This window comes from Condylura cristata, unplaced genomic scaffold, assembly GCF_000260355.1.
Source record: "Condylura cristata isolate star-nosed mole 26May11 unplaced genomic scaffold, ConCri1.0 scaffold00044, whole genome shotgun sequence".
Lineage (NCBI taxonomy): Eukaryota > Metazoa > Chordata > Mammalia > Eulipotyphla > Talpidae > Condylura > Condylura cristata.
This window is the reverse complement of record NW_004567145.1, coordinates 2,637,872-2,651,730: the sequence shown is the minus strand read 5'-3', so window position 1 is coordinate 2,651,730 and position 13,859 is coordinate 2,637,872. Positions and strand designations below refer to the sequence as shown.

Below are 13,859 nucleotides of genomic sequence, written 5' to 3'. Positions count from 1 at the left end.
AGACTTAATATTAAAATACTTGTGCACCAGGTACTGTGCCTGCTTCATTCACATATACTTTCTGACCTAAGGCAATTCAACACTGAAAACTGGGCACAATGACACCTTCATTCATATGAGGCTGGTTTAAGTAGGGCCAAGAACCCAAGGTCACATGGTATTTAACATGATAGTCCCATTTGTTGCTCTTCCCGAGAGAAAAAAAAATCACCTTACTTGTTTCCAGTTCGGTTTGTTATGGCAATGGCCCTGACATTTCACTTGATTCTGCCCTTTTGACCTTCCCAAAATACATATAAAGAGTAGTTTCTTTCATGTCTCTACAAATTTAATTTTTCAAAGCTAACATTCTCCTTACAGACGTAGAGCTTTTTATTACATTTGAGTAATGCTGGCAGAGCTGAAGAAACTGTCCAATTTTTCTAGTCTTCCAATCTGGGTTTATGATTGTTATTTTTTTCCAGAGTTTCTATAAGATCCCCTCCCCTCCCAAAACAAAAACAAACCAAGAGACAGTATAAAGAAGGATGTACTGCCAAGGAATTCTGCCCAACCATTCCAATTAAGACTCTATGCCTACCATGTTCACTAAGAATCAGAGACAATTACCAAATATGTGCTAACCAATTTTTAAAAAAAAAAAGAATTTAATAACAAACACTGAATGAAAACAGTAACATTTTTTTAAATGGGGAATAAACTTATTTTTATATAACTTTTTTCTAGGGGAGAGAAATCTTTCATGTTACATTTAATTAGTAAAGTGAATTCTTTAGACAAAAAGTGAAATTCTTACAAATGTTAATTACTGTGATTAATCAGTTTATGTGAATAGGGTTTCTTATTTCAATGTTTTAACGATGATTTTCAAAACGCTATTTAAAGTAGATCTAAACTTCTACATAAACTTAAAACACCCTGCTTACATGAGTGTTTATTATGGATAAAACCCCTACCCTACTCTCAAAGTTTAAATATTTTTTTTCACTCTTTACTTACTGTCTCTTCTTCCATAAAAGAAAAGTGTTTGTGTGACAGAGGGACATTCAGTGCAGTATGTCACTTTATCCATTAATTCCTCCTATAATCCAAAATCTAAGGAAGGAAGGGAATGGAGAATGAAAGAAAAGATTGGAAGGGTTATCTGATACTTATGAAAAAGAGAAGTGTGGTTTTTGTTTTTTAAATACTTTTAATTTAGAAATAGAAAACATCTTGGAAGAAATAAAATGAAAAACACAAAATATATAGGCAAACAAAATTTTACTCCATGAGCTTCTCAAATTCTCAATTGTTCATCAATTCCCAAGATGAAAAACACTCTTCTGGAACGACACTCAGCCACCACTGTATAACAGAGAAAAATGGTCAATTTTGAGTATATGAAAGATTTAAAATAAATTACTTGAAATGCAGTATACTTTTAATTTCATGGATCCTAAACCAGTTATTTGAGAACCATGTTTAATAGTTATCTACAAAAAAACCATGAAACAAGAAACTAAACTTTAAAATTTTGTAACAGAGGCCCTCCTTGGTGGCACAACTGGTTAGGATGCAGCACTGCAAGCTGGCTACAGTCATTTCAGTGTGAGCTGAAATGGAGCTGATCTGGGAGCTGACCCACATGGTGCAGCAGACCTCTCCTGTTTCTCCCGCTGCTCCCCTCAGCAGTGTACTTCATCAGTCTGCCTGTTCTGCTCCCCACTCGGTCTCTGGTGAAGCCTCTCACCATCCTTGCACCTGTGACCTGTACCCATCCTTGCACCTGTGATCTGTACCTGTACAGTTCTGTATGCATAAATAAATACATCTTTAAAAAACTAAAATAAACTAAGATTTTGGAACAGAAAAGGTACTTATAGATGATGTAGAAGATCAGGCTTATCTTTAAACTAAGAATATTCATTTGGGAAATGTGTTTAGCAGTTTAACAAAATGGTTTCTGAAGAAGACAAATCATACAAATTAACAGGATGGCTAGCTAAAAGGTATTTTATTTGATGTAAAAGCAGTTGAAAACAAGGAAAGCAAGCTAACACAATAGTTCTCAATCACTGTGTCTAATCCTAACAATTCAAAAGATGTGGCTTAATTATTGTGGGGGGGGAATCAACTTTTCTAGAGTAAAATGAAATTTTATATGCATAATCATTAAAATTGTATATGCAGATATACAGTTAGTACTGTGGTGCTAAGGAAAAACATTCCTTTACAAGGTTAAGTTTATAAACATTCCTGAAGACACTTCAATACTATGTATTTCAGGTTTGTTATTTACCTGTATTGCTGTAACTAAAATACCCACAACAGAATAACTCCTTGAAATTATTATAGTGATGAGACTGTATAGAAGTTTCAGTATAGGAAAAAAATACAATAATACAAGCTAGTAAAAGAGAAGCCAGCAATTATGTAACTCACAATCATTTCAAATGATTTAAACAATGATTTATGTTTTTAAGAAAGAAAAGACTTCTTTCATTTTTACTGGCATTCCAAGGAAAGAACAGATTTTGCTAATTTTTCTTACAAAACATTTGACCTCATTTCAATATAAAAAAAAACATTCACAGATATGTCAAAAGCATTATGTATTTAAAGTTTTCAGAGTAACTTCTAAAAGGTTGGAACTGTTGTACAATTAATTGACAAGTTTGTTGACTCATTTTGGGTTTTCTTTGGAAAGTAGATAGTACATATCTGAATACTTGTTTCAATAACTTCTACTGAGAACAATTCAATCCAAAGGAGGTATAATGAAAGTGCAACTTGACACCTTGGTAATGAATAAAGGATGTTCCAAGGCAAAACTAGTAAAGATAACAATTACATACGATAAAAATTCAAAAAGTCCTCCACTAGGGATTGAGTAAAAAAGAATTTAAAATTATAATGTCCCACTCTTACACTAAAAACAAACTATATCAATTAAATATGTTCCACAATGGATAGAAAAACACACACACTTTGCTTATGAACAGAGGCAGCCATAGAGACCCCCACCTCTTCTGTTTACTAACCAGGCAACTGTAGCAGACATGGAAGCTGAGTTTCTTAATTCTACTCTGTCTCCTCTCCACAATTCCAAGAATCTATACTTTGCACTTCTCAAAAGAATGTAACAGTCATTCTGAACAGTCATTCGAACTCGATGACCACATCGAGTTCGAACTTTCTATGATTCTAAAATCTCCTGTTGTGGCACTTATGCTCAATCATTACGATTACCTCTTAAGAAATCCATCTGACAACACTCTTTCAATAACTTGCTTATTTAAAACAACCTCCAGCATTTATCTGTGATAAAATACCAAGTTACTTAAGAGATCTATGGTTCCTTCAAAACTCACCACAGATTGTCAGATGAGACGCAACTCCTCTGTACCTCAAATATCAGCAAGTTAATAAACTACATAAAAAGAACTTGTAATTACTGGTTCTGCTATCAAATACTTGCTTTGTCACATACTGAATGCCTTTAACTATCTTCCTTATCCTCAAAATTTTATTTATTAAAAAAAAGTAGGGAGTGTATTAGAGCTGCCAAGATTGTACAAAACAGAAAATCACCTGGAATTATCAGAGACTGCATCAATAAATATCAATTGATTCCACTAGGATAAAAGTCAAGAGATGTTACTAGTTTTTAACAAAATAGCAGGTTTTCAATTCAAATGGCTTCAATTTTTAGTTCAGCCTAGAAATTGCCTATCTCATAATTTACTTACACAATGATGTTATTAATAGGGATATGGATCAATTTCACAAAAAAGCCAATGAATCCCATTATAGCAAATCCTATTGCTGTTGCCATGGCAATCTTCTGGAATTCTAGAGTTAAAAACATAAAATTTACATTATTTTTTTCACAATCACAAATATGGGGAGATAAACAAGCAGTGATATAATAATAACAATAATGTTTTATATATATATATAAAAACTGGAATATATAGATATTTTTATAGAAAGATATATAATGTAATAAAACAAAATGGCACTATTAATAATGAAGTTTGAGAGATTGTTAAATGTCCACATTTTATTGATATTTAAGGAAATATATAAGATGCTTGCCTAAGTCAGTAAATCCATCAATAAGCAATAGTTTATCTTTTTAGCAAATGACAGTAACAAAAAGAAATGAAACATGAAAAGAGCACAGTATTTGTCTTAAATTTGTTTTGTAATGTCAATAAATATTTTGATTATAAAACCACATAACTTTTTATAACAGCAGCAGTGATCACCTTAAATATTATAATAAAAAAATGAGACCTGAAAATCTAATTGGACTAAGCACAATTTTATATAAAAGTTTCAGACTTTGGCAATGTTTCCACTTAACATTTTTACTCAAGGACAGTATTCCTGCCCTCTTCACTTCTTTAGTGCTCCCATTACATACTCTTAAACCTTCGGTTTTTTCTTCCATAATACCTAATGTAAGAACTTGGCAGTAAGTAAGAATTGCAATTGTCATAATTTGTTCATGAATACCTTCCCTGAAAGGCCCAACATACCATAAGAGAAAGGACTCTCCTCAACAATATCTATTTATGTATTATACTTTGTGTAAAAAATAATGTATTATTTCATAGTTGCTAATACATTCCCAGCTTCTAACTCAGCAGTCAAAAATTAGTAAGATCTGACATACTACTATATCTTTTAACATATAAATCATGATACAAAACAAATTAAATATCCCAGGTTGACAAAAACTGTACTGTCGGTTTCATGCTCAAGGTAATTGTTGTGATGGACTGACAACAGGGAGGACTCCAAAAGATTTTCTAAAGTAGGAATATGAAAAATACTAAAAGCTCTAACAAAAGCCATTAAATATGTAAACATAATATGAAAAAAAATAGACTAAAAATCTTACATTTGAAAATACATAAATCAGAAAAAAATTAGTGCACATATTATCAGAAGTTACACAATAAAAAACAAATCCACAAAAACACTGACAAAAGTAATGCAACGATGACCAAACAGGAAGACATTAATCAAACCCCAAAATCTAAATTTTTGTCTTGCTTTTAAACATTTACCTTTTCTGTCAGGTTTGGTACATCTTTTAACTAGCCGAATCGAGTCCTTCACAAACTGCCGACTTGGCTCAACAAATTGCATTACCTGATCCATGATGCTTCTTTAAAAAACAAAAAGGAAAAAAAAAAATCAATGCTCACTGGTGTTATCTATCATAAAGCAAGAAACTATTCATTTACATCAAAATGTAAATGTGACAGACGTGAAAATAGCTTAACATGAGACAATATATTGTATTACATAAAATAAAACCAAAAAAATGTGATCTCAAGCTTAAACCCCAAGCAAAGCATGAAATCATGGGGAAAAGAAAGAACAGATCTTACCATTGTCACTGACAAAACAAGCAATATTCATAAAAGGGCAAACCTTTAGATTTTACCTGCCTTTTGAGGATCTAATTTGTGTATGTTATCATACAGGTTCTTTAAAGGAATCTGACTCAATAGAAATATCATCCCACCTTACACAGCTTTTGAGAACCACAGGCACTAGAGCAAAAGAAGTATATTTACTACCTGTACTTTATTATACTTCCAGAACTTAGAACAGTAGGCCAAGCTCATAAATGCACAATAAACTTCTTGAGGAGGAGTTGGGGGTGGGGGAAGAATGTCACACAAACCCACCACTGGAAGTCAGGGGAGGGGCGCCAACACCCCGTTGTGATCGCAGCATAGAGAATCTTTCCACCAATCTACACTCTGGGGTCTGGGATAGGGGGTAGAGAACAGATTTTGGAATGTTGCCGGGTTCTCCCATCTACACCCCAGAGGGAGGCAGCTCTTCGAAGCCAATCGTCTCATCTACTCTGCGGGAGGACTGGGCTCTTCCAGGCCCATAGCACACTCCGCCCGAGGACCGGAAGTCTTCACCGAACATGTCCTAGGGTCGTCTGAGCACTCCTGAATAAGAGTCTTGGTAGGGGGATCGGACGCCCGCAGGGGCATTGAACCCCTGACCACACGCAACACGGCGCCGCGTTCCGGTCTCCGCGCCCACAGGAGGCCGCTATGTACGAAGAAGCGTGGGGGGACCCGGCGCAGACCCGGCACAACCCTCACCGCCAGCCTCCCAGCCGTTGCGAGTCTCGAAGCCCCGGCCCGGGAGTCCCTTCCCCAGCCCCGGTAGCCACCTCCTCGCCACAGCCTCCAGCGTCACCACGGCCCCCGCCCCGGAGACATCTTCACCAGCCAGCCACCTTGGAATTACACAGGACCGCTGGGGAAAACCCTCACCTTCCCGCCACTGCCCAAATCACATTAGTCCCCCTCACACGGGACACCTCACCTGCAGTCCCTAGCAGAGGCCAGAGACACGTAGCAATAACTGAGGGACTAGCCCACAGGAACCGGAAACCCGCCTCTGACAGACGTACTCAACATATCTCAGTGCGCAGGCGCAGGCTCAATTTGCTCCCTCGGTTTATTGGCCTTTCTACGGAGATCTTAGTGCGCAGGCACAGACTCAATTTGCTCTCCTCGGCTTAAGAGCCCTTTCTGCAGAGACCTCGATGCGCAGGCGCAGTTCGTAGTGTACCGCCGCTTTCCGGAGTGGCCGGAATTCTGAGCGTAGACCCCGGTCCATAGTGTCCCCAGAGTTTGCTAAGCATCTGGCTGCTCAGACCTGCGCTCACCAACCCGAAATGCCCCTTGAGCCTACACAGCAGGCACCCTGAAGCGCCGCTCTGTAACTCACGCATCGCTTTTTTCCCTACGTCAGCAGAAGATAGACTGAAGACTGTTCTCTGTGGGTTATGCAGATGTACCCCGCGAGTACCCACAATTTTACACATATTTAATTTTGTCAAAGTGTGCAGTGTAATGGTGTCACTGTGAACCTAACCTACTCTCAGTCGGGGTCAGCGTTAGGGACTAGGCAGTCTCCCGGTGTGTCAGAGTTTGGTTTGTGGGGGTGGGTATGATACAGGGGAGGGAGAGGGGCGCCCCTGGCCCCCCAAACCAGCTTGCTGTAAATAGATTCTGCCATCCCTGCATCAAGATCAGACATGTAAGACCTTTAATGGAAAAGAATCTTCAATACAATAGTGTGCAATACAAAAAAAAAAAAAAAAGATAACTAATTTCTAAATCAAACACCTGAAGTTAAACATCTTCCTGGGTAAAAGTCCACCCAAAAGGGATTGGCCCAAAGCAAGGCCTGCAAGCCCACCACAAGCCTAAAGCATCTTCCCACAGAGACCCATGGAAAAGGGTCAGAAATGGCTAGACAAGTCTGGGAGGAGAAGAGCAAAATCAAAATACGGATAAAAACTGTCCTAGTAAATTTCACCACGGGTCTCTCACCCACATTTGTTTCAGCCAGTCCAGGTCCAGGAAAGGAGAGAAAGTTTCTTCACATGTCTGTCTGCTCCATGTGCCTCCCTCAGGTCACCTTCTGGCTCTCCATCCACCTTCCTTCCTCTTCAGTGTCCTCTCTAGCTTCTTTTTCTCCCTGCTCAGCTCCACCCTCTTTCTGGGTGGGGCAGGGAACCTGGAACCTCCTGTTTTCCTGGGGACCACACTGTTACAGGTAGAGGTAGAATATAGATAGGTATGTTAGCAGAATGCTTTGCTGAGACTATCATGAACCAGACGTTAGGTGGTTACTACCTTGAGGTTTTATGTTTTAAACTGAACCATTCTCAGACAACACTATGGAGCAATTCAATATATAACACTTGGCTACCTGCTATGAATAAGCCAGAACCCTTTATAGTTTATTACCACCTAGTGAAGGAAATTTACAGTTTAGGAAAAGGACACACAGAAAACTTGATAATTACAAGCTAATATAAAAACTCCATAGCAAACAAGGAGGGTATTTTGAGAACTAAAGCCTGGGACAAGGACAGGAACCACTTAGATTGCAGTACTCTAAGCAGATGGCATGTGCACTGAAATGATAGGGATGAAGCATATTTAAACAAATGCAATCTTTTCATCATTTAAAAGTGACTCTTAAAACAAGTATGTACATTAATTTACTATCCGTGTGAATCACTTATAGTACAATGGATGGCAAGGAAGGAATTCAGTTTCCTGACTTCTAACTCTCTTTAGAAGAACTGGAGGCTTAGGGATTTGAACTCTGTTTTTAAAAAATGCATACTAAGAGATGTTAGGTAAGATGTTGACAGCAGTGAGGGTTCTGGACCTCTCTAAATTCAATGCTTTCTCAGCTACGCCTGAGTTATATTTATTTCCCAGATATTAATAATACCACCACTAAAAAAGAAAATAATTATTTTAAAGATTTATTTATTTATGTATACAGAACTGGGGTGCAGGCCAGAGGTGCAGGGGTGGTGAGAGGATTCACCAGAGACAGAGTGGGAAACAGAATAGGCAGATTGATGAAGTACACTGCTGAGAGGAGCAGTGGGTCAGAAGAGGCCTGCTGTGCCATATGGATCACCTCCAGGCTAGGGATTTCACTGAGGCTGTGGCTCACCTGAAGTGCTGGGCTTTAAGGGAGGACTCAAAAAGAAAATAATTTTTAATTGCAAAACAATGCAGCTAGAAAGTATTAGAAAGTCATTCACAAAAAAAATACAATTAACCGAAAAAGGCAGGAAAGAATAAAGACAAACAATAATCAGTCAAGAAAATAAAACAGAAATAATAAAATGATAGAACTAAATTGAATAACATCTGTAATTTTATTACATTTAAATATATTTTTATGCTGAAAAATTCTCCTAAAAAGATATGACGTATGGAGTTGCAGTTCACTACTATCCCACCCATTGTTCCCCTCCTCAGTGTATTTCAGTCCATCTGTCTGTTCTGTTCCCCCCTCTGTCTCTGGTGAATCCTCTTACTTCCCCACCATATCACATCTTTACCCTGTACTTAGTTTTTGTATGTATAAATAAATAAAATATTTTAAAAAAAGATATGACAGATATGTCAAATGGATTAACAAAACAAATCAAGATAGAATTGAAATCCAAGATTCATCTATATGCTGAGTGTATGGATGCATTCCAAATATAAAGACATATTGTTTGCAAGTAAATAGATGGAAATGCAAATAAGTCATTGCTAGAATTTGATGCCAGACTATGTTGGTATCAGATAATATAGAAATGTAGATATTAACATGGGAAATCACTGGAATTGAAAAGGGGCATTACATGATGATAAAAGGTCATTCATCAAGAAGATAGAAAATCATAAATTCATGTATCTCTAGTAACTATGTTAAAAATACAGATTTCCTTCTGTTGTACAGCCATTCCAGCCCAGGTATGTTCATTGTCAGTTCTCATAGACAAAAAGACATTTTGCAGTCATTTAATGCTGAGACAGGGGAACATCTACACAGGCAGCAGGCAGTCAGGCAGAGCGGTGGGGAGACTCCAATACTGAGAGGCAGAATAGCAACTCCACTGCCTAGTCTCTTTTACACTGTTAAGTGCCCATAGCCATTCACCTGAACACTGTTGCAAGTGCAAGGCCCATCTGTTGGTTGCTAAATATCCCGGTGGAGGAAAACAGCATTTGCAGATATGTGCTGTCTGTTTCACGGAAGGTGAAAAATAGTTTGATTGACTCATTTTCTTTACACTCTCACTCTCTGAAAGTTGAATATTATTATGAAACATTCCCTTAGCTGAAATGGTAGAAAGCAAAGATGCAAAAAAAAAAAATAAAAACAATAATTGGGCCCTCCCTGGTGGCATAGCGGGTTAAAGCACTGCACTAAGAAGCTAAAGCCACCTCAGCCTGAATTCTATCCCTGCCTGGCCCGGAGGTGACCCATATGGCGAGGCAGACCTCTCCTGACCTGCCTGCTGCTTCCCTCAGCAGTGTACTTCATCGATCTGCCTGTTCTGCTCCCCACTCTGTCTCTGGTGATGTCTCTCACTGTCCCTGGACCTCTGGCCTGTACCCCAGCTCTGTATGAGTGAATAAATAAGTCTTAAAAAATTTTTTAAAAAAACAATAATTTGTATAGATCTATTTTTTATAGATCTATTTTTTAATATTCCCAGGCCCCTAAAGTAATCTGTCAAATGATATCAAATAAATAAAACCTAATCAACACTAACATCCAGTGAAAGCAAGAATAATAATTTACACAGCCAGTGGAAAATAGTTCCAGGGAAGGAGCTTTACCAATGCCGCTCTCACTACTCATCATGCCCATGCCTCTAGAATAAATGCTGAAAAAACAATGTTGAACACTAGATTTGCTTTTCACCTTTACTCCTAGAAACAAAAATTCTTTCAGTTATAGAAAACAGGTACTAAAGTTCATCTTCTTACTAGTTTTAATTTTAATTTTTTAAAGATTTATTTATTTATGCACACAGAACTGGGGTACAGGCCAGAAGTGAAGGGGTGGCAGCAGGATTTACCAGAGACAGAGTGGGGAGCAGAACAGGCAGATCAATGAAGTACACCGCTGAGAGGAGCAACAGGCAAGTCAGGAGAGGTCTGCTGCGCCATGTGGATCACCTCTGGGGTTGGGAAGAACTTGCACTGAAGCAACTGCTGCTAGCTTGCAGTGCTGTGCCTTAACCAGTTGCCCTACCAGGGAAAGCCCCAAATTTTAGATGTTAAAGTTATTTTTTAAGTTGTTTCATAAAGCAAGATTAGTACAACTAACCATATCTGGGTGTTAGGTACATTCGAATTAATATAATTCCCTGGGAAGCTGCACTTTCTATAATACAGACAAGTGGTGAAAACAAATCACTGTTGATTATCCTTGGACACAGACGCAAATGATGAATACAGAGCACTTATTACAAAGTTGACATCAGTCTCTGACCTATGCCAATGTTATCTTTTTTTTCTAAAGATTTATTTATTTATGCTTACTGAACTTGGGTACAGGCCAGAGGTATGGTGAGTGAGAGGATTCACCAAAGATAGAGTGGGTAGCAGAACAGGCAAGTTGACAAAGTAAAATGCTGAGGGTAGCAGCAGGCAGGTCAGGAGAGGTCTGCCACGCCATAAGGGTCAGCTCCCTGGCTGGGGATCAAATTCATGCTGCAGTGGCTTCAGAGGACTTCATAATGTGGTGCTTTAATCCATTGTGCCACCAGAGAGAGCCCCTGCCAGTGTTATCTTACTTGTCCCCTTGCTTCACCTATGTTTCTGTAGTTTTGTTTTAATAGCTATAGCATTCTGGTAACATTCTGCTCTTCTTATTCTCCCAGATCTCTATTTCATTTTACTCAAGTTCCTCCAAATCTAGGTTAAATAATTCCTCTTAATGGGGATTTAGTTTGCTTATTCTCTAAACCACTATCAGTTTTATACAATAATCATCATACAACAAAGAATGGCTGAATATTGTGAAGCACAATATAATTATAATTCATTATATATTTATATTATATGATCAAAAGTTGTACTCCATTTCAAATACCCCTCTTTTCTCTGGAGAATTAGAAGGTAGAGCTGAAAATTTTAACTTTCAAATTGTTAGGGCGAAAGGATGTCCTGAACGAACTCTGCAGATACATATTTTGTGGACTCCACCTTCAATCCAGACACCAGAACTACAAATCCCAACATCACCAAAGGCAAGATTGCTGGGATTGGAGGTTAGTTAGTTAAGCAGCCATGTTTGACATAAAAACAGACATGTGGGCCTTTGGGTCTCTCTTGGCCTCTTGACTCGTGGCTTGTCTTGGCTTTCTGCTGGCTCCAGCATACTAGTGGGGTTTCAGTTCAGCAGAACATATAGTATGCATTAATCAACTTATCTCTCTTGCTTTTTCCCTAAATTATTTACTTCCCTTTATCTTGTAAATAAACCCATTATTAACCTTTTTATGTGTACCTGCAATTGAATCTTATTATAAGTTCCTTTAAGCACCCTGTTGAGTCAGGCAACCCAATTCACAGTAACATAATCATGGTTTGATCTTTCTAATGACTAGTACCCTCCTACCCCAGCCAACTACCCAACCATAGTCACGTCATTAGAACAACAACAACAAAAATGTTCCTTGTGACCTTATCAATTATGTATTTAGAGAAAAAATATATATATATATATATAATTTCACTATATCTAATTTTCTAAGATATGTAGTACTGTTTTGGAGGGTAGAACATATATAAACAATGTCAAAATATAAACTTAGAGTGTGTATTTAAATCAAATTCCATTCACATTTGAATATAGCTATTATCTTAATTTTCTAGATTGTTGAGTAAATCTTTTAAGCTTTATGACTATGTCTTTCAAATAATATTATTTTGCAAAATTATTACAAAATTATTAAAAAATATTCAGATCTTTTGACAAAAAAAAAAAGTACAAGAGAAAGTTAAAAATCAACCATTATTCTCCCTCTAGTAAAATGTTTCACTAAAGGATGAACCTCATGCAGTTCTCTTTAGCATGTATACAGATAGAAAGCTACACAAGTAAATAGCTAAAAATTTAGAAATATATGATCCTCCCTGGTGGCACAGTGGGTTAAAGCACAGCACTAAGAAACTAAAGCCACTTTAGCATGAATTTGGTCCCTACCCCAGACGTGATCCCCATGGCATGGCAGAACTCTCCTGACCCGCCTGCTGCTTCCCTCAACAGTGTACTTCATCAGTCAGCCTGTTCTGCTCCCAACTCTGTTCACTAGTGAATCCTTTCACCACCCCTGCACCTCTGCCTGTACCCCAGTTCTGTATGCATAAAAAATATTTTTTAATTTACAAATATATACTAAAAATATACTAAAACTGTTTATAAAATAATAAATGTACCTTGAGTTTAACAAGAAAAATCCAAAATGAAAATGAGAAATTTCTGACTGTTAGAGTTGTTATAAGATATATATTTAAAAGATGTTTTAATTTTTCAGACAGTAAAATGGCACCTTCTTTGATGAGAAAATTAACAAACTCCCTTCCTTTAACTCTCCACCTCTGTAGTTTCTGTTAGTGCTTTGGAATAGTCCCCAAATGAAAGATGATTCTTTTAATGAAGCATACTTTAAATCTTTAATACCAATAAAATTAAAATTGCAATACCCCTACAATACTTTGCAAAATACTAGTAGTAGACCTAGCTAATGCCATAAAAACAAGAAATGGGTTGGGGAAGCAAAGTATATGGATTGGGAAGAAAGAAAATTGTCTTTCTTCACAAATGATGAAATTGTCTATGTAGATAATTCCAAAGAACAAAATAATAAATCACTGGAACTAGTAAGCATTATAGCAATATTGCAATTTACAAAGTTAATACACAAAAGTTAATGGCTTTCCTAGGTATCAGAAATGAAAAGTTGAAATTTGAAACATAAAAAAAAATACATTTTAGCACAAAATAAGAATTGAGAAGGAGGAAGGGAGGGAAGCAAAGAGTTTCAGATATAATTTTCATCTTAACATTTATATGTAAGAAATTCAAAAGCTAAATAAATGGAGATTCATCTTTATGGATAGGAAGGCTCAGTATTGTCAAGATGTCAGTTCTCCCCAACTTAGTATGTAGCACAATTTCTGTCAAAACTTCAGCAAGTTATTGGGCCCTCCCTGGTGGTGCAGTGGGTTAAAGCACAGCACTAAGAAGCTAAAGCCACTACCGCATGAGGTCAAATCCCGCCTGCCACGTAGGAGATCCAGATGGTGAGGCAGACCTCTCCTGACCCGACTGCTGCTCCCCTCAGCAGTGTACTTCCTCGCTCTGCTTGTTCTGCTACTCTCTCTGTCTCTGGTGAATCCTCTCACCCTCCACATCTCTGGCCTATACCCCAGTTCCATATGAATGACTAAATCTTAAAAAACAAACAAACAAACAAACAAACAAAAAAAAACTTCAGCAAG

The 13,859-nt window shown here is 37.5% G+C and overlaps 1 long non-coding RNA gene across 1 annotated transcript; it reads right to left on the bottom strand.

The window, feature by feature from the left end:
• Positions 1–1,185: 1,185 nt before the first annotated feature.
• On the bottom strand, positions 1,186–6,450 carry LOC105854502. Its single transcript, XR_001146167.1, has 4 exons — positions 6,352–6,450; positions 5,061–5,161; positions 3,732–3,834; positions 1,186–1,347 (listed from the first exon to the last, which is right to left on the bottom strand). It is a non-coding gene; the product is annotated as an uncharacterized LOC105854502 (long non-coding RNA).
• Between the last annotated feature and the right edge of the window lie 7,409 nt (positions 6,451–13,859).